The sequence below is a fragment of the Aegilops tauschii genome, chromosome 1 (genome assembly GCF_002575655.3).
Source record: "Aegilops tauschii subsp. strangulata cultivar AL8/78 chromosome 1, Aet v6.0, whole genome shotgun sequence".
NCBI lineage: Eukaryota > Viridiplantae > Streptophyta > Magnoliopsida > Poales > Poaceae > Aegilops > Aegilops tauschii.
The window spans coordinates 470,920,115-470,941,871 of NC_053035.3; positions in this window are offsets into that span (position 1 = coordinate 470,920,115).

Genomic DNA, 21,757 nt, shown 5'->3' on the forward strand with positions numbered 1-21,757 from the left:
AAAAAAACTGGTGCACCTACCCATATTTTTTAATTCAAATTTGAAACCTTGTCAAAATATTCAAGATTGGTTTCGTTTGGAAGGCTTCAATATCAGAAACACAAATGTGCAAACAAATCCTAAATCTAATTTCATGTTCAAAAGATAAAGTCAAAATATTAGATTGATACAATATTTAAATCATATGAAAAAGTATGGGTGAGTTGTACTGTTTGGTACGAATCCCAGTGCAGCTACCAATGGCTCGACCATGCACGGGACCTCCCATGCACGGTAGTTAATCCGCTCTCAACTCTCATGATATGTACTGGTGTTTTGTAATAAGGAGTATATTCAACCGATGGAGATGTATACAGTATACTCATCCACAAGATAGAGTACATATGTGCATCAGGAGGAGTATATATTCTCGATTGTACAAGTGCAAAAGAAACACCATGTACGTACCATCCACATGGATGTGATGTATGTTTGGACTCGAAATAAACTGAAGTTGACTAAATATCAGACGTGTCGACCGTTTCAAAAGTAAATAAATATCGGACGTGTCGTTACATACATCCAACAACATCAACAAACAAGATTCCAAATCATATGAGTCCATCACGAGCACACCGCGCCATCAGGCCAAACAAGCCGCTGTAGTCGAACACCACCGGAGCCGGCCGCAACGATCCATCATGCCGATCCATGGACTGGAGCCCTGGTGGGAGGACTTCAATTGACACACTAGGCACGTAAAAGAAGCACATGTGGCTGTCAAAGACTGATGTATCTTGGTACAGTATTTTGTTGTCCACTAATGCTATGTAGTCTGTAGCTTGTTCGAGTCCCTGGGAGAATTCTGTGCGAACCAACGTCACGCGCGAATGTTGCAAGGGGGGCGCGCGTGTCACCGCAAGCTGGCACCACGACGAGTGCTTCAACAAGCTGCCACCATCTTCGCCGTTTCGCAGTTGCAGGGCTGCCCTCGCCGCCGCAACAATGCAACCACCATGCTCCGCTGCCGTTGCAGCAACCACCGTATTGCCAGGCTCGCCACCACAGCAATGCAACCACCATGCAACCACCATGCTCCGCGGCCGTTGCAGCAACCACCGTGTTGCAGGGCTCGTCACCACAACAATGCAACCCACCATGCTGTAAGGCGCCGTCATAGCCATTACCTCTGCTCCGAGTTGCAACCCTCATTGCAGCTGCGACCCTATATCTACGACGGGGGAACACGTGTGCGTTGTGTAGGTCGAGACGATGAAGGGGCATGGAGTGTGGAGGAAAGCGTGCATGTGGGGACTTTTTGTTGCGGACCGAGAGATTCAATCAGACGGCTTGCGTGAGCGACCAGACGAGGGATCTGCAGGCTAGTGCCTAGCACACTCCTTGTGTGATTGTGTCACATGAAAATGAAAGAAATTTTCCAATAGGCTGGAGTGGATTTATTGTGGAATGTAGTACAAATAGTTTTCTTTATAGAAAAGAGATATCCTATAGGATCAGTCCTATGAATAAAACGTTCAACGTATGAAAAAATCCTAAGGATTTTAATCCACCAAAAATCCTTTGAATCAAGAAAAACACTTATATGCGCTTGACTGATTTTAGTTGTTGCGTCAATCGTCTCCTGCGTATGACACACGACCAATGGTCCACCCATCGCTTTTCCCTTGTCTCGAATCTTTTCTACCCAGTCGTCTTCCCTTGGCCCCCATCTTGTTCTGCTCACAACTCTACCACCTCCTGTGTATGCAGCTTCTCCAGCACTCACACGAAGCCCCTACGAGACTCTGTTGCTGGCTTCTGCAAAGGGGGACGCATTGCCTCTGCATGGCTGCTCGTTGGGTCACTGTTGAGTGGCATCCTTTGGTGCTAGGGCATGTACCATCTCTCGTGGACCCAGCCTTGCTGGGGAAACTCCCTCAACTCCCACAGTCACCGATGTCGACGTTGTGAGCCGGTGCTGCCAATGGAGGCCGCAGGCGGGGGTCGCGTGATACTGCTTTGCAACACCACCGGGACGGCGGCAGCTGCAAACGGGCTGCGATGAGCTATGACCATATGCTACGAGTCGGAGGTAATGCTGCGAACTCGGGGCGGAAGAGCTGCAAGCACATACTCTGGCGGACGGCAGGGGCTGCGAAGATGGGGGGCGGTGATGTGAAGGGGGCGTTATTGAGCCGCTAGTGAGCCCCTATTGCAGTGCTGCCGCGTGCCACGAGGGCGTCGTCAAGGACCACTGATGTTGTGAAGCCGGTGCTGCAAGGCCCACTGTTGTTGTGCGTTGGTGCTGTGAGGCCTGCTGATTTTTCGAGGCACTGCCAGCAAGGCGGTGTTGCGAGGCGCTGGATGTTGAAAGGCAGTATTGTGAGGTGCGCGCCAGCGAGACAGTACTGCGAGGGCCGTCGGCCTGCGAGTCAATGTTGCAAGGGTCGTTGATATTGAGAGGCGTTGCGTGTGTGTGGGATTCGGGAGCATGACGAACGATTGTGAAACGATTGCCGACGTGGCTGGTAGCCCCATCTACTCCCTTTGTAATAAACAACGACACTTATTTTAGGATGGAGGAAGTATAATTCAGCCGGCTGACACTATAGTAGGCGCTTTTTTTATTTATATTTTGAAATACTATAGCGCCTTTGAATCATTGAGAGAGGTCGGATTTGGATGATATCAAGACGAGTCCTACTCGGTACGTATCCATGAGCCATGCTGGATAATAAAATGCACACCAGAAGCTCTCCCTCCGTTTGCAATCTTCCTATTCTGAACTAAAACCCCAAACCCTAATCGCCAACGCCATGGAGGAGGACAGCGACCGCGCCATGACCCGCCGCAAGCGCACCCGCGGCCCCCCGCCGCCCCGCGACATCACGCCGCCCGCCCTGAAGCGTCCGCCCCCGCCACGCGAAGGCGGCGACCCCTACGACGAGCTCCTCGACTACGACTCCGACACGTACGAGTACCGCTGGGGCTGGGAGCGCCCGACGCGAAGGTACAAGCTCAGCGACTTTGTCGACGGCGGCACGTGGTCCCCGCTGACGGCCGACGAGGCGAGGAGGGAGTGGGAGCTCACGATGGCCGAGCGCCGCAACTTTCTGTCCCGTGGCGCCGAGCCGCTGCGGATCAACCGCCGCCCCCGGTTCCTCGGGCTCGGCGGCTGCCCCCAGGATCGCCTGCCCACCATCTATCGTCAGCCGGCCTCGACGACTCAAGGAACTGATGCCGGCGTTGGTTCCACACACTTGGTGTCTCCAACTCCAAGGCAGACATTGTTGCTGATTCTTAAACACTTCAAATTTTTAGAACAATGCTGTCCGCCGTGATCTATATATATAGTTTCTCTCGTCTGCTGTCTGCTGGCATGTATGTTTGGAGCTCCTCTCTGCAATTTAAACTGTATATGTAGGCATGCCATCAACGAGTCAATGCATATGCGTGTGCGCCCTGTATATATCCTCCTATTTCCCTTATCATCAGCTTATGTATGTCGGGAGAAGGGATGCCCCCTCACAAAAGGGGGTCGCAGTGACCAGGCCCGGGCAACTGTTTACTAAAAACACAGGTCTTCGCAAAGTAGTAAGACCATGTATGGGGGCTGACGCCTGCCCAGTGTTGGAAGGTCAAGGAAGTTGATGAACTGATGAAGTGTGGTAATCTTTCTCGCTTTTGGAAAATGTTGCCTTGCTTGCCCGCGTCTATGACTATGGAACATATAGGAAGGCATCACTGTCCGTCGCATTACCATCGACGGGCCGGTCGACCCGTTCGTCAGTGGTGAGCCTTGTGGGAAATTTAATACTGTAACTGGTAGTCACACCTTTGTTAATGCCGTGGATGCAAATGAAGCCCTCCCAGCGCTTGGCCCTCGTCCTCGACAATGCATGCATGGCACCTTTCGCGTCAAAACTGGATTCATGAATGCCATCTCACTACGCTACATCATTTATCTATTTTTGATCAGAGAAGCTCCGATTTTCATTAAGGGAAACCAACAGTGAACTAGAAGAACCAGTTATCTTACAAAGATATATAAAACATTACGCTACATCATTACCAGTAGCATGCTATGATCATCGATGTGCTTCATGAACTCTACGCAGACGAGCCTTCCTCTGACATGGCCTCTGGCCGGAGCGCAGCAAGGTCCTCTCGCTTGGCTCCAAGATCAGTGGCAAAGCATGTTGGCTTCCTCCAACAGTTGGCACCATTAGCCTCAACAACATTTAGACGACTACTGCCCTACTATGTGAAGGCAGAACTAGTGAGGCACTCACGGAGGGCAGGCTCGACGATGGCATGCTAGAGTTATTGGAAGACAAGCCCCACATGCCAGCGGAGCTGTTGACTATGGATATAATGTGGTGTTGAACAGCTGAAGCACCACTAGCACTAGGCAGTGTTCCCTCCTAGCGGCCACCATATCACCACCCTTGTTGCCCGCCGACGACACAGTGCTCATGGTGCAGCCGATCTTTCTCGAGTGACCTACCCGGCCCGCATTATATAGTCAGGCAGACGTCTACCCTAGCCGTCGCTGCATCGTATGGTTTCGCACCACCGTTCTAGAGCATTGCGCCGCCACGCAAGTCTTCTCCATCCCTCCTTCCGGCGTGCACCGCGAGAAGGGACAGCAGTCCTCCAGAACCCCGCCTCTCGTGATCCTGTACGGGAGAGGGGCGATCAGGTTTTTGGGGAGCGCATTCGCGCGATTGCTGGCAGCGACGACTTCACCAACGCCGACTTCTTCCCCGACCTCGGCAACCTCATCCTCAACGACATGGGCGACAACATCGACGCCGGCGGTGCTGCTCCCGCTGCACCATATGTGATTCTATCCTTCTTGTCCGAGATCGTGGTAGAATTCATGTTTCTAGTATGTGCCCTAGATGTGATCCGTTCATCTACTATGCTAGTTCGCATGATTAGTTTCCAGTATCTTTCTAAAAAGGTTGTTAAAAAGATACAAGATTTTTAATCATAAAAATAGATTTTTTTTTTGTCTGGAAAAGAACATTTTTGTATAGTCTCCTGTGGACGCAGGTACTTGCGCTCCTATTTCATCACTATTTCTTGCCATACATGTCATGGTATTGATCCCTGTTTTATCACTATTTATATCTTATCAAACTTGTCTTTTATTTTATTTTTTGTCATGCATGCCTCCTTTTTACTTTTTTTCATGCATGTCCTCCTTTTCTTCTTCTTATATATGAGAATAGCGCAACATCTCATCTTTATCGGATCTCCTCTGCATTTTCTCTTTTATTTCTTTTGTAGTGGGCATCCCATCTTTATTGGGTCCTTCTTTTATTTCTTGTCACGCATGTCCTTATTTATTGGGTGTCTCTAGCAAATTCCTCTTCAATTTCATGTCCAATCCTGATTTTGCCGAGGTGTTCATCCCCAATCTGAATCAGTATCGGTATGAAAAAAAGACAGATAATGCATTGTTGATTAACATTGCAGCCTAGATAGTATTTTTAAATTTTTAACATGTAAAATAACATCATATTCAGATTCTACATATTTTTCTAATCAAATTCCATATATAACATGTTAAATTTGGAGTTATGGTTTAGAAAATATGAGTATTTTAAAAAACATTTGATATGTACTGTGGGTTTAATGTTAGAAATATTATGGGGTTTTTTCTATAAAAATAGCAAAACGGACTAAGAATATCTATTTCTTTTATTTGTCAAAAAAAAGATTGTAGTTCATGGTAATTGTTTCTAGGTATGTACTTTTTTTTAAGTAAATTCCCCCAGGTACTTACCCAAACTCTATGCGGAGTTCTTGTTGTTTTTGTGTATTTTTGGAATCCTGAGACTCTATCACCGTGTTTGCCATATTTACACGACTACTTCCGCGACTAGATTCAAGTCCAGGCAGAAAATCTATACATATATCGATCACAAACCGCAGGACAAGGAAGAGCATACCAGCTAGCCATGGCGCTACCGGAAAAGTTGGACGGCGGCCGTACCATCGTGATCGAGGCCATCCCGCCAGGCACTGGCATCGGGGACCTCATCGGCGCCTTCTCTCCTTTCGGCGCCATCCGGTTTGCCTCCGTGGGTCCGCCCGCCGTCGTCAGCTTCGAGAGCGAGGCTGCCGCGGCGCACGCGCTGCTCCTGGCGTCCATGATGAAGGGCGTCAGCCTCCTCGGCGAGTTCAGGGAGAAGCACCCGCCCGGCGGCGTGTGTCCGTCGCCAACGCCGCGGCGTGCCTGCGCCGATGAACCCGCTCCGTTGAACTTGAACAACCCCGCCGCGACGGCGCCGTACGTGCAGACGCCCGTCCCTCCGCCGGCGTCAGAGAGTCTGGCGATCGAGGCTGGGACGACGCCGCCAACCGAGGCTGCAGTGCCGGAGAGATATACCACTCCGAACGACGCTTCCGCCGCCGCACTCCGGACTGCAACCAGACTGAGCGAGGCAAGGCGCACCATGGATTGGATTGCGGAGAACAGGATTCTCGAGTGCATGGTCCTGGAGGGACACGTGGACGTCATCAAGCAGATACAAGATCAGCTCGCCGAACACATGAGAGGCTTGAACATCCATCCGGCTACAGTCCAAGTTTCTGCCATGGCAGAGGCCCCGTGGAGAAAGAAGGTCACGATCGAATACAGAACGGGAGTAAAATCCTGCAGCGGCGCACACGCCGGTTAGTGGTTAGATAGACGGTAGCAGCTACCGTTTGTTAAATAGCGATGGCAATGGGTAGGGTATGGGCGAGTACAACCACCTTCTGCCCAAATCCATACCCATAGAAAAAATTTATACCCTCTCACTTCAATACCATGGGCATAAATTGGTACCCATGCCCATCGGGTATGTTATACCGAATGGGTATCCAATGGGTACAATATATAAAATTGAATTTTTTGAAAGTTAGAAAAATGAGTTTAAAATTTAAGTGATGATGGATGAGCAGCACTGACGCGGGCTCCTCCGATGAGTGGACTCTTCAAGGCATCCATCGAGTATGATCAACGATTGGTGGAAGCCCAGTGCGGTGGGAGGCAATGGTGGGAATGGGGGGTCGCTAGATCAATAGGTGGAAACATGAGTCCGATAGTGAAGAGTCGAGATTTCATCTTTTCGAGGAGTCACATAGGATGTAGGAGTAGTGGTGGCCTATGAGCTATGGCCAACTTAAGGCATACGAGATTTAGGGTGGGCCATAGGAGTTGGATGTTGTCCCCACATGTCATAGGACTTATTTTAACTAATTATATTTTTCTGGGTATCCATTGGGTTACCCATGGACAAAATTTCATACCCATACCCTACCCATATATTTTGCAGGTATGGGTACCCATTACCCGTGGGTATAAAATGTCTCCAAATCTTGCCCATGCCCATTGTTTTCGGGTAGGGTACCCACGGGTACCCATATCCATGGGCAAAACTGCCATCCCTATGTCTAAACATGGCTGCATAAATAAATTAGCTAAAAGGGCCGCAGTTTGTGGTTTTCTATTGTATTTTCGCATGCACTTAATTTGGACCATGCCATTATCTTTTTTGCTAATTTTTAGTTAATTGCTTGGAAGTTTTGACAATCTCAATCGCCAAAAAAGGGGTGTTTGAACATGTGCATCCGGTGAATATTTATTGCAAATTTTAGATATAGAAACAGAGGGAGGGAGGGGATTGTTGGATGTTCATCCAAAGGCTAAAAAGACTGAATTTTGTTTTTATGCCACACAACTCACGCCCCCTTATTGCTTATACTTGGCAATGGCGGCGTATTTTGTGTCGTTACCTTGACTAATGTTTGCTTGGAGTTTGCTCGAATCATGATCTTCAGGGTGAAAGCCCATGATCTGACGTTTGATGCTTAGATCCGACGACGACGGCATGCACATGTATTCCATTCTTTGAGGCATCGTCTTTGGAAAACCTTTTGTCATATCTATGTGTTGTCAAAAGATTGTTCGTACAAATGGTCACTGGGGTATATCATCGACTGTTGTTTTGATCGCTTCGGGATTTTTCTTCTTCTTCTTTTTCTTTATTATGCGCCTAGGCATAGCTTCGGTCTTATTTGACTTTGTTGTCTGCGCAAAAGACGGGTGTGTGCTCATTATAATTGTATCCCTCGATGCTAAAAAAAGGCAACTCACGATCCTGGTCATTGTAGTGCCAAAGGTTTAAGGTTAAGAATATGATATATGCCTCAACAAAAAAAATTAAACTATTTGAACGGCAGGACAAGGGGTGTTTGACCCCTTATGATGGTATGTTGTACTGCTACTTGGACTTAGCCTGAAGATTTTCAAAATCTCAATCAGCGAAAAACTCCATATGTGCAAGTTGGTGGAGTTTAAGTGTGATTTTCAGTTTAACTACATATGTGCAAGTTGGATGCTTTGGATTTTATTGCCAAACTTTGAGCATGTAGGATAGATGTCATCAACTCGATATTCACCCATAACTATTCATGGCCATTAACCTCAAGGTTGCATGCTAGAGCTTCCTCGTTGGCTACGTCTGAAAATGGAGATCTTTAAAATACATTGATGCCATTTTGAGAATGAGGCATCCGAAAGTAGCAAAGTCAAATCCGGATGCAAATCTTTTTAGAGGCCCCCCGCGTACCTCCGCGTCCCTTCAGGATATCCAGGGCGCTCTTCATGCAGATTATCTATTGTTATCTTTCATACCATTGATAATCTGCATGAAGAGCGCCCTGGATATCCTGAAGGGACGCGGAGGTATGCGGGGGGCCTCTAAAAAGTACTCACGCCAAAATTGTTGATGGTCGACCATTTTGTTCTGATAAATATTCATGCCCTCAACTAAGAACTTGGATGTTTTTTTTATTTCAACCTCCCACTAAGCTAGCAAAAATTTCACCTCCTCCGAGCCATCGTCAACTAGCATGTCTTTGAAGGAATCATCGTTTGACACATCCAACAATGATGAATTCTAGAAATAATCCTCCGCTTATTATCTCCTTTATATACAATATGTACTACCAACATCATTGCGCAAACCAATTCATAGCCTCCAAATTTGCCAGAAATCTTTTTACCTTATGAGCACAAGATCAAATATTGGGTGGGCTTGCCACCGGCCAAATCGGTGATGGCAGGCAGACGAAGGAATGTTAGATGTCAGGAAAGAGAGGGGGATGTGCGGTCCTGCAACTAACCTCATGACGGGCTAGCCGGAGTAGCAGACGCCACGACGATAATCTCCCATCCTAGCAAGGCCCAGCGCCAGCGTAAGGACGCCAACACGGGACTCCCGAAGGTCATGGGAGTGAGGCATTGTGGTGGAATATTGTCAAGGGGTGGCAACATCTTCACGTCGTCGGAGAAACGAGTGAGGGAGTCCTGGACTAAGGGGTCCTCGGGCGTCCGGCCTGTTATTCATTGGGCCGGACTGATGGGCTATGAAGATACGAAGGCCGGAGACTCTACCCGTGTCCGGATTGGACTCTACTTGGCGTGGAAGGCAAGCTTGGCAACCGACTATGTAGATTCTCTCTGATGTAACCGGCTCCATGTAACCCTAGATCTCTCTGGTGTCTATATAAACCGGAGAGCATAGTCCGGATACGGGACATTCATTACCATATTCACATAGGCTAGACTTCTAGGGTTTATCCATTACGATCTCGTGGTAGATCAACTCTTGTAACACTCATATTCATCAAGATCAATCAAGCAGGAAGTAGGGTATTGCCTCCATAGAGAGGGCCCGAACCTGGGTAAACATCGTGTCCCCCGTCTCCTGTTACCATCGATCCTAGACGCACAGTTCGGGACCCCCTACCCGAGATCCGCCGGTTTTGACACCGACATTGGTGCTTTCATTGAGAGTTCCACTGTGCCATCGACAAAAGGTTTGATGGCCCCTTCAATCGTTGATGATGACGTTGTCCAGGGAGAAACCTTTCTCCCGGACAGATCTTCGTGTTCGGCGGCTTCGTACTGCGGGCCAACTCGCTTGGCCATCTGGAGCAGATCGACAGCTACGCCCCTAGCCATCAGGTCAGATTCGGAAGCTTGAACCACGTTGCGGACATCCGTGGAGACTCGATCTTTGACGGATTCGAGACCGCGGCAATCGCTCCCCGCCGCCCCGATGGACATGGCTTAAACCTGTCATCGGGCCTCATCCAGGAGATAGCTCCTGCAGCAACTCTGGCCTTAGATCCGGAGCAGATCAAGTCGTCCCAGGATGGGAAGCTCAACCCCATCACGGGAGCTACCGATTCCGCGGCGTTGGAGCCGCACACAGATTCTACTGCGTATGATATCAGCATCAGCCGAACCCCGGACTCGTCCCCGGCGACAGGTTCCGAACCCTGCGAGTCCGCAGGTACCGAACTCGATCGGTTATCGATCTTCAAGTTCAGCGCCGCAGACGTCTTCCAACACTCGCCCATGGGCGATGTACTAAACTCACTAAAAAACTTATCTCTGGCAGGCGACTCGCCACCGAACTATGTTCGGTTCGAACTTACGGCTGATGATGGAGAATTTTGCTTCCCACCCGCCACCCACTTCATAGCCACTGTCGAAGACCCAACCAACACGCTTGACCTCGGCCCCGAAGACATCGACGGTGTGGACGACGATGAGGGGCAAGGCCAGAACTCACTACCCGCTAGACGCGGGGTGGCCACTTCATGGTACGACGTGTGTATGATAGACACACCCAACGACGCTTTCGACGATGACAAGGAGGACCCAGTTGAGGATAAACCTCCTGGTACACAGTCCGAACACCGATGCGCCCTACGCTGCTCTAAGTCACGACACTCAAGAGAAAATAATACTAGCACCGGAGAAGATAACACTCCGGACGATGAAGACCCTGTTGAGGTAAGATCCGAACAGGAGGAACAGGAAGGCGGGCAAGACAGCCCTGATGAACAGGCAACATATGAAGACTCAGAGGATAGCAATTATCTCCCACTCTCCGAGGAAGAGGAGATCCTCGACAACGAGGATTTTATCGTGCCTAAGGAACCTCTCGAGCAGGAGCGCTTTAAACGCCAGCTCATAACCACCGTAAGGAGCCTAAGAAAGAAGCAGGTACAGCTTCAAGCGAGCCAAGATTTGCTCAATGATAGATGGACCGAGGTCTTGGCCGCCGAAGAATACGGCCTTATCGGCCCAGACAAGAGCCACCCCAAGAGCAGGTGGCCCCCTCAATACATGGCAGGGCGTTGGAGCCCACACCACCATCGAATAAGGCTGTAGGCCGACCACAGTTCGGTCCGGATAAAGCAGCAGCCCAAGCAGAGCACCATACCAACCCATCCGGTCGTCAAAACAAGAACAAAATAGCTCGAGGGAACACTCGCGACATCCAACAGGACCTGGAGGGTAGAACAGGACACACGAAGTCAATACACAGATCGCGGGGACATGCCCCAACCTGTGGTGATGTGATACGTCTCCAACGTATCTATAATTTTTGATTGTTCCATGCTATATTATATTCTGTTTTGGACATTATTGGGCTTTATTATACACTTTATATTATTTTTGGGACTAACCTAGTAACCGGAGGCCCAACCCAGAATTGTTGTTTTTTGCCTATTTCAGAGTTTCACAGAAAAAGAATATCAAACGGAGTCCAAACGGAATGAAACCTTCGGGAACGTGATTTTCGAAACGAACGTGATCCAGAGGACTTGGACCCTACGTCAAGACATCAACCAGGAGGGCACGAGGAAGGGGGGCGCGCCTACCCCCCCCCCAGGGCGCGCCCTCCACCCTCGTGGGCCCCGTGTTCCTCCACCGACGTACTCCTTCCTCCTATATATACCTACGTACCCCCAAACTACCAGATACGGAGCCAAAAACCTAATTCCACCCCCGCAACCTTCTGTACCCGTGAGATCCCATCTTGGGGCCTGTTCCGGAGCTCCGCCGGAGGGGGCATCGATCACGGAGGGCTTCTACATCAACACCATAGCCTCTCCGATGATGTGTGAGTAGTTTACCTCAGACCTTCGGGTCCATAGTTATTAGCTAGATGGCTTCTTCTCTCTTTTTGGATCTCAATACAATGTTCTCCCCCTCTCTCGTGGAGATCTATTTGATGTAATCTTCTTTTGCGATGTGTTTGTTGAGACCGATGAATTGTGGGTTTATGAGCAAGTTTATCTATGAACAATATTTGAATCTTCTCTGAATTCTTTTATGTATGATTGGTTATCTTTGCAAGTCTCTTCGAATTATCAGTTTGGTTTGGCCTACTAGATTGATCTTTCTTGCAATGGGAGAAGTGCTTAGCTTTGGGTTCAATCTTGCGGTGTCCTTTCCCAGTGACAGTAGGGGCAGCAAGGCACGTATTGTGTTGTTGCCATCGAGGATAACAAGATGGGGTTTATATCATATTGCATGAGTTTATCCCTCTACATCATGTCATCTTGCTTAAAGCGTTACTTTGTTCTTATGAACTTAATACTCTAGATGCATGCTGGATAGCGTTCGATGTGTGGAGTAATAGTAGTAGATGCAGGCAGGAGTCGGTCTACTTGTCTCGGACATGATGCCTATATACATGATCATACCTAGATATTCTCATAACTATGCTCAATTCTGTCAATTGCTCAACAGTAATTTGTTCACCCACCGTAAATACTTATGCTCTTGAGAGAAGCCACTAGTGAAACCTATGGCCCCCGAGTCTATTTTCCATCATATTAATCTTCCAACACTTAGTTATTTTTATTGCCTTTTATTTTACTTTGCATCTTTATCATAAAAATACCAAAAATATTATCTTATCATATCTATCAGATCTCACTCTCGTAAGTGACCGTGTAGGGATTGACAACCCCTTATCGCGTTGGTTGCGAGGATTTATTTGTTTTTGTAGGTGCGAGGGACTCGTGTGTGGCCTCCTACTGGATTGATACATTGGTTCTCAAAAACTGAGGGAAATACTTACGCTACTTTGCTACATCACCCTTTCCTCTTCAAGGAAAAACCAACGTAGTGCTCAAGAGGTAGCATGATGGTCACCTATTCGGACACAATAGAGCCGACCACGCCCGGTCCGAACTCCGTAAACGGAGACCGCCGGAGGTGCTTCATAGTGTGGCTCAACATAGAGGAGCCGCACACCCTCTCTGCTTCACTGACGAGGTAATGGAGCATGAATTTCCAGACGGGTTTAAACCCATTAACATCGAATCATACGATGGAACAATAGATCCCACGGTATGGACTGAGGATTACCTCCTCCATATCCACATGGCTCACGGAGATGACCTTCATGCCATTAAATACATACCTCTCAAGCTTAAAGGGCTAGCTCGGTACTGGCTAAACAGTTTGCCAGAAAATTCTATTGGCAGCTGGGAAGATTTGGAAGACACCTTTCGAGACAACTTCCAAGGAACATATGTCCGACCACTAGATGACGATGACTTAAGTCATATTGTCCAGAAGCCCGGCGAGTCAGCCAGGGAGCTCTGGACTAGGTTCTTAGTCAAAAAGAACCAAATTGTCGACTGTCCGGACGCAGAAGCCCTCGCTGCCTTCAAACATGGCGTCCGGGATGAATGGCTAGCGCGTCACCTCGGCCAGGAAGGACCCAAATCCATGATAGCCCTTACCGCTCTAATGACTCGCTTTTGTGCGGGAGAAGACAACTGGCTCACTCGTAAAAGCAACAACGCCAGTGACCCGGGCACTTCCGAAATTCGAGACGGCAACGGTAAGCCACGACGAACCGAACACAACAGTCGCAATAATACTGAAAGATTACGCGACACAGCGGTCAACGCCGGATTTCACAATCCGAAACCCGGTCAACGGAATAAGCCACTAAAGGCAAACCGGGATGGATCATCCACCCTTGACAGAATATTGGACCGACCTTGTCAGATTCACGGTCATCCTGATAAGCCAGCTAACCATACCAAAAGAAACTGTTGGGTCCTCAAGTAGGCAGGCAAGCTTAACGCCGATAGCAAGGGGAGGAGGCCACCAGGCGATAAAGACGACGGAGCGGCTCGCCAGCCGAACATCAGGGGCTAGAAGCAGTTTCCCTCCGAAGTTTGACCACTCCCGGAACGGAAATAGCAGTTCGGCTTCCGCCACCCACCTACCATACCGGTGAGATTTACACCACGCGTACATCACTACGCACTCAAGATACCATGGGCATCTGCGGAAGCACAATATGGAAAACCCTGCAAGAATCCCCGTAACGTTTTTATCCGTTTTTCTTATTTTTCTGTATCATTTCTTAAGAACAGGTGACCAACACGACAGCATCTCCAACGGACTCTATCGGAGTTCGGATCCGTACACTCACCTAAGGGGCTACTTCCGTTAAGGATTCCCCTCCCCGAGGACGGGCGGCGCAAACGTGTGACAGGAGGTCCAAAGTAACTTTTTGTAGACCGCACTCTTTATTCCGAGCCTGTACTATGCCCTTTTTTCCTCTGTTCCCGACCCCGAGCATGTCAAATAGCCGGGCTTGTGGTTCCTTTATATATATATACACACACACACACACACACACACATAAATTCGTCATTGGTGTATTGCTCCGCTCCCAGTAAACCTCGTCCGAACTAATCTTTCACACTCTTTCAACAATGAGTACGGCCTCAACGGCTGCGTTACAGATGCACCTCAGCATACCCTGCCAGGGGCTCGGTATGGGAATGAAAGAGTTGCCAGCAAAAGTCCGAACATCTCTATAGCGTACTTCGGTGTCGCAAGTTTGGCCTTATATGCATCAGCTCCGAATCATTGTCTTGGGTCAATAGTTGGGTTGCCCGGCTCCTGTGCTTGCTACCCTGCGTTCCGCTCTATCGGCTAGGGTAGTAAAGGGAGAACTACTGCGATTGTGCCCTGGTCTAAACCGGACGAGCACCTTAGTAGAGAAAGCTGAAAACTGACTGTCATGATGCGGTGAGAGCTGATCAACCAATTGACGACTTCTTGGAATCCTTAGCGATTCTCCGTGTCACACGAGGGATCTTTTTCAGATCAAATATGCAAGGCATTATACGCCGCATACATACCAGGGGCTATGTCATAGCTCCACCATAAAACTCCTATGGCTAAGTGAAAGTGTTAACGCCTTATAGTTCGATTGCCTGGTTTGCTGCATTATCACCTCCTTTACGGACCAAGACGTTGGATAAAGAGTGATTAGATGCTTTTCCGAACACCCCCGTACTTCCTATGAGGGGGCTGAAGCCGACGACTGGAAAACTTTCAGATTATATTAAAACGGCCGCACAGGAGGAATTCAAGCTTTGGAGCAAAAATATAAAATAGATCAATTATAAAATTATCTTTTACAATTGTAATACACCTCACTCGAACATTATGTTCTTCGAGCATTGACCCTCTATTAGGCGGGCGGCTTCCAGGACGTCTTCAAAATAATGCTCCGGCTCATTACGGTCCTTGCCCTTGGGCGGACTCTTCGCAGCAACATCGACGGCCTTCATCTTCCCCCAGAACGTCTTGACTCGGGCAAAGGCCATCCGTGCACCCTCAATGCATGCCGACCGCTTCGCAGCATCGATACGCGGCACCGCATCAACAAGACGCCAAACCAGGCCAAAATAGCTCTTGGGAACAGGCTCACTCGGCCACAACCGGATTATGACGTTCTTCATGGCGTCGTCGGATATCCTATGAAGCTCGGCCCATTGGGACATCTGTTCATTTAGCAACAGAGGGCGCTTTGATGCGCCAAATTGTGACCAGAAAAGCTTCTCCATTGCATACCCCTCTTGCGCTTGGTAAAATTGCGCCGCATCGGAAGAACTCTTCGGCAAGTCCAAAAATTCAGCCGGAGAACTCCAGACCTGGCTTAGCTGAGCATAGTCCGGATCGCCAAACTTAGTTTGAAGCAAAAAGGGCTTACCGGCTGCTATCTCCTTAGCCTGCCGAATCTCTTCACGAGCTGCCCTAGATTCAGACCGAGCTTCACTCGCCTCTCGTACGGCCTTATCAAGTTCAGCCATTTTGGCTTTATTCTCCTTCTCAAGGAATTCACAGCGGCTGGCAGTATTCTTCAATTCAAACGCCAGTGCGGATATTTTCTCCTCACTTTGGCGCCGAGCTGCTTGTTCGGCTCTTAGATCAGCCGATGCCTTCTCGGCAGCTGCATCACTACACCGGGCCTGCTCCTTGGGCTGGGCTAGCTCCGCCCGAAGAGCTTCAACGGCGGCGGCACCATCTGCAATCATGCGCATTTCATATAAAACCCTTTTCGGCATCAGGCCTACATTACAAGCACATTGGTGTAAGGAATGCTCGAAATATATACCTTGCGAGTCGTCAAGACGCCTGTTGATCAATGCAATGTCATCTTCTGCAATATCCAGCTTTAGCTGCAGTTCGGCCACTTCCGTATTTCGGGTAGCCGCAGAAGGGGAGGCAGCCTGTATCCCAAGTTAAATCAAGGTTAGTAACTGAGCATATCTTTTTGATCCTCCGATCGCCTCCTTGGGAAGGCAACCCGAGTCTCAGGGGCTAGTGCATATACAACATGTGCATTCTGTCAATATTATTCAATTGGCAAAACTACATCACAAACCTCACAACCTCTTAAAAGGCTCGAGAAGGCCTCGTTCAACCCACTTTTCGCGGATAGAACCTTTTCGACCACCATAACCATCAAGGCACGGTGCTTCTCTGAAATGGACGCTCGCCGCAGCATGTTCCGTCAGCATTTCCGGCGCTCCGGGGTCTTCGGAAACCGCCGCCGGAGTATAGCATTCCTTTGAAGGAATCCGCTTACTCGCCCCTAGAATCGTCTCCGGCTGTAAACTGGACGGTTCGGGGCCGTCATTCTTGATCCCCGAACCCTGAGTGACAGAGGCACCACCTTCGGGTAACGCCTTCTTCATTTCCTGCACTGCTTGACGATTAGGAGGAGCCCTTCGGGACGATACCTCGGTATCATCCCCCCTGTTGGGCGAAGAGGCCGGAGATGGCGTGTCACTCTCCATCATCTCCGGAAGAAGGTCTCCCGAGGAGGAGGACGATCGAGAAACACTAGGCGTTAACCTGCATGGATGTGCATATGTCGGATGATTACTTCACTAATAGGAAAAGAATGAGGTACGTTTAAAGTGCCCCAGCTTCACTTACGGTTCGACCAGAGGTTCGTCCTCGCCATAAAACCTTACGGCAGCATCGCTCGCCCAGCCCAAACTGCCCGACGATGGCATTTTTCCTCTCTTGGAAGGCTTCCCCTCCTGATCTTCGTGTTGGAAATATGCCCTAGAGGCAATAATAAATGGTTATTATTATATTTCTTTGTTCATGATAATAGTCTATTATTCATGCTATAATTGTATTGTCCGGAAATCGTAATACATGTGTGAATACATAGACCACAACGTGTCCCTAGTAAGCCTCTAGTTGACTAGCTCGTTGATCAACAGATAGTCATGGTTTCCTGACTATGGACATTGGATGTCATTGATAACGGGATCACATCATTAGGAGAATGATGTGATGGACAAGACCCAATCCTAAGCATAGCATAAAAGATCGTGTAGTTTCGTTTGCTAGAGCTTTTCCAATGTCAAGTATCTTTTCCTTAGACCATGAGATCGTGCAACTCCCGGATACCGTAGGAGTGCTTTGGGTGTGCCAAACGTCACAACGTAACTGGGTGACTATAAAGGTGCACTACGGGTATCTCCGAAAGTGTCTGTTGGGTTGGCATGGATCGAGACTGGGATTTGTCACTCCGTGTGACGGAGAGGTATCTCTGGGCCCACTCGGTAATGCATCATCATAATGAGCTCAATGTGACTAAGGCGTTAGTCACGGGATCATGCATTGCGGTACGAGTAAAGAGACTTGCCGGTAACGAGATTGAACAAGGTATTGGGATACCGACGATCGAATCTCGGGCAAGTAACATACCGATTGACAAAGGGAATTGCATACGGATTGATTGAATCCTCGACACCGTGGTTCATCCGATGAGATCATCGTGGAACATGTGGGAGCCAACATGGGTATCCAGATCCCGCTGTTGGTTATTGACCGGAGAGGCGTCTCGGTCATGTCTGCATGTCTCCCGAACCCGTAGGGTCTACACACTTAAGGTTCGGTGACGCTAGGGTTGTAGAGATATATGTATGCGGAAACCCGAAAGTTGTTCGGAGTCCCGGATGAGAGCCCGGACGTCACGAGAGGTTCCGGATTGGTCCGGAGGTGAAGAATTATATATAGGAAGTCCAGTTTCGGCCACCGGGAAAGTTTCGGGGGTTACCGGTATTGTACCGGGACCACCGGAAGGGTCCCGGGGGTCCACCGGGTGGGGCCACCTATCCCGGAGGGCCCCGTGGGCTGAAAGTGGAAGGGAACCAGCCCTTAGTGGGCTGGGGCGCCCCCCTTGGGCCTCCCCCCCCATGCGCCTAGGGTTGGGAACCCTAGGGGGGAGCTTCCCCCTTGCCTTGGGGGGCAAGGCACCCCTTCCCCCCCCTTTGGCCGCCGCCCCCCCTTGGAGATCCCATCTCCCTGGGCCGGCGCCCCCCCTAGGGGGCCTATATAAAGGGGGGGAGGGAGGGCAGCAACCTACATCCTTGGGCGCCTCCCTCCTCCCCTGCAACACCTCTCTCTCTCTCTCGCAGAAGCTCGGCGAAGCCCTGCCGGAGACCCGCTACATCCACCACCACGCCGTCGTGCTGTTGGATCTCCATCAACCTCTCCTTCCCCCTTGCTGGATCAAGAAGGAGGAGACGTCTCAGCACCGTACGTGTGTTGAACGCGGAGGTGCCGTCCGTTCGGCACTCGGTCATCGGTGATTTGGATCACGGCGAGTACGACTCCGTCATCCACGTTCATTGGAACGCTTCCGCTCGCGATCTACAAGGGTATGTAGATGCACTCCTTTCCCCTCGTTGCTAGTAGACTCCATAGATGCATCTTGGTGAGCGTAGGAAAATTTTAAAATTATGCTACGATTCCCAACAGTGGCATCATGAGCCAGGCCTATGCGTAGTTACTATGCACGAGTAGAACACAAAGAAGTTGTGGGCGTTGATGTTGCCAATTCTTCTTGCCGCTACTAGTCGTTTCTTGTTTCGGCGGCATTGTAGGATGAAGCGGCCCGGACCGACCTTACACGTACGCTTACGTGAGACAGGTTCCACCGATTGACATGCACTAGTTGCATAAGGTGGCTAGCGGGTGTCTGTCTCTCCTACTTTAGTCGGAACGGATTCGATGAAAAGGGTCCTTATGAAGGGTAAATAGAAATTGGCAAATCACGTTGTGGTCATACGTAGGTAAGAAAACGTTCTTGCTAGAAACCTACAAACCACGTAAAAACTTGCAACAACAATTAGAGGACGTCTAACTTGTTTTTGCAGCAAGTGCTATGTGATGTGATATGGCCAGAAGATGTGATGAATGATATATGTGATGTATGAGATTGATCATATTCTTGTAATAGGAATCACGACTTGCATGTCGATGAGTATGACAACCGGCAGGAGCCATAGGAGTTGTCTTTATTATTTTGCATGACCTGCGTGTCATTGAATAACGCCATGTAAATTACTTTACTTTGTTGCTAAACGCGTTAGCCATAGAAGTAGAAGTAATCGTTGGCGTGACGACTTCATGAAGACACAATGATGGAGATCATGGTGTCATGCCGGTGACGAAGATGATCATGGTGCCCCGAAGATGGAGATCAAAGGAGCATAATGATATTGGCCATATCATGTCACTATTTGATTGCATGTGATGTTTATCATGTTTTTGCATCTTATTTGCTTAGAACGACGGTAGCAAGTAGGATGATCCCTTATAATAATTTCAAGAAAGTGTTCACCCTAACTGTGCACCGTTGCGAAGGTTCGTTGTTTCGAAGCACCACGTGATGATCGGGTGTGATAGATTCTAACGTTCGAATACAACGGGTGTTGACGAGCCTATCATGTACAGACATGGCCTCGGAACACACGCAATACACTTAGGTTGATTTGACGAGCCTAGCATGTACAGACATGGCCTCGGAACACGGAGGACCGAAAGGTTGAGCATGAGTCGTATAGAAGATACGATCAACATGGAGATGTTCACCGATTTTGACTAGTTCGTCTCACGTGATGATCGGACACGGCCTAGTTAAACTCGGATCATGTTTCACTTAGATGACGAGAGGGATGTCTATCTGAGTGGGAGTTCATTAAATAATTCGATTATATGAACTTAATTATCATGAACTTAGTCTAAAATCTTTACACTATGTCTTGTAGATCAAATGGCCAACGTTGTCCTCAATTTCAACGCGTTCCTAGAGAAAACCAAGCTGAAAGATGATGGCAGCAACTATACGGACTGGGTCCGGAACCTGAGGATCATCCTCATAGTAGCCAAGAAAGATTATGTCTTAGAAGCACCGCTAGGTGAAGCACCAATCCCAGAAAACCAAGACGTTATGAACGCTTGGCAGCAGCGTGCTGATGATTACTCCCTCGTTCAGTGCGGCATGCTTTACAGCTTAGAACCGGGTCTCCAAAAGCGTTTTGAGAAACATGGAGCATATGAGATGTTCGAGGAGCTGAAATTGGTTTTCCAAGCTCATGCCCGGGTCGAGAGATATGATGTCTCCGACAAGTTCTTTAGCTGTAAAATGGAGGAGAATAGTTCTGTTAGTGAGCACATACTCAGAATGTCTGGGTTGCATAACCGCTTGTCTCAGCTAGGAGTCAATCTCCCGGATGACGCGGTCATTGACAGAATCCTCCAGTCGCTTCCACCAAGCTACAAGAGCTTTGTGATGAACTTCAATATGCAGGGGATGGAAAAGACCATTCCTGAGGTATATTCAATGCTGAAATCAGCTGAGGTAGAGATCAGAAAAGAACATCAAGTGTTGATGGTGAATAAAACCACTAAGTTCAAGAAGGGCAAGGGTAAGAAGAACTTCAAGAAGGACGGCAAGGGAGTTGCCGCGCCCGGTAAACCAGTTACTGGGAAGAAGTCAAAGAATGGACCCAAGCCCGAGACTGAGTGCTTTTATTGCAAGGGAAGTGGTCACTGGAAGCGGAACTGCCCCAAATACTTAGCGGACAAGAAGAAGGCCGGCAACACCAAAGGTATATGTGATATACAAGTAATTGATGTGTACCTTACCAGTACTCGTAGTAGCTCCTGGGTATTTGATACCGGTGCGGTTGCTCATATTTGTAACTCAAAACAGGAACTACGGAATAAACGGAGACTGGCGAAGGACGAGGTGACGATGCGCGTCGGGAATGGTTCCAAGGTCGATGTGATCGCCGTCGGCACGCTACCTCTGCATCTACCCACGGGATTAGTTTTAAACCTTGATAATTGTTATTTAGTGCCAGCTTTGAGCATGAACATTGTATCTGGATCTCGTTTAATTCGAGATGGTTACTCATTTAAATCCGAGAATAATGGTTGTTCTATTTATTTGAGAGATATGTTTTATGGTCATGCCCCGCTGGTCAATGGTTTATTTTTGATGAATCTCGAACGTGATGTTACACATGTTCATAGTGTGAATACCAAAAGATGTAAAGTTGATAACGATAGTCCCACATACTTGTGGCACTGCCGCCTTGGTCACATTGGTGTCAAGCGCATGAAGAAGCTCCATGCAGATGGACTTTTGGAGTCTCTTGATTACGAATCATTTGACACGTGCGAACCATGCCTCATGGGTAAGATGACCAAGACTCCGTTCTCCGGAACAATGGAGCGAGCAACCAACTTATTGGAAATCATACATACCGATGTGTGCGG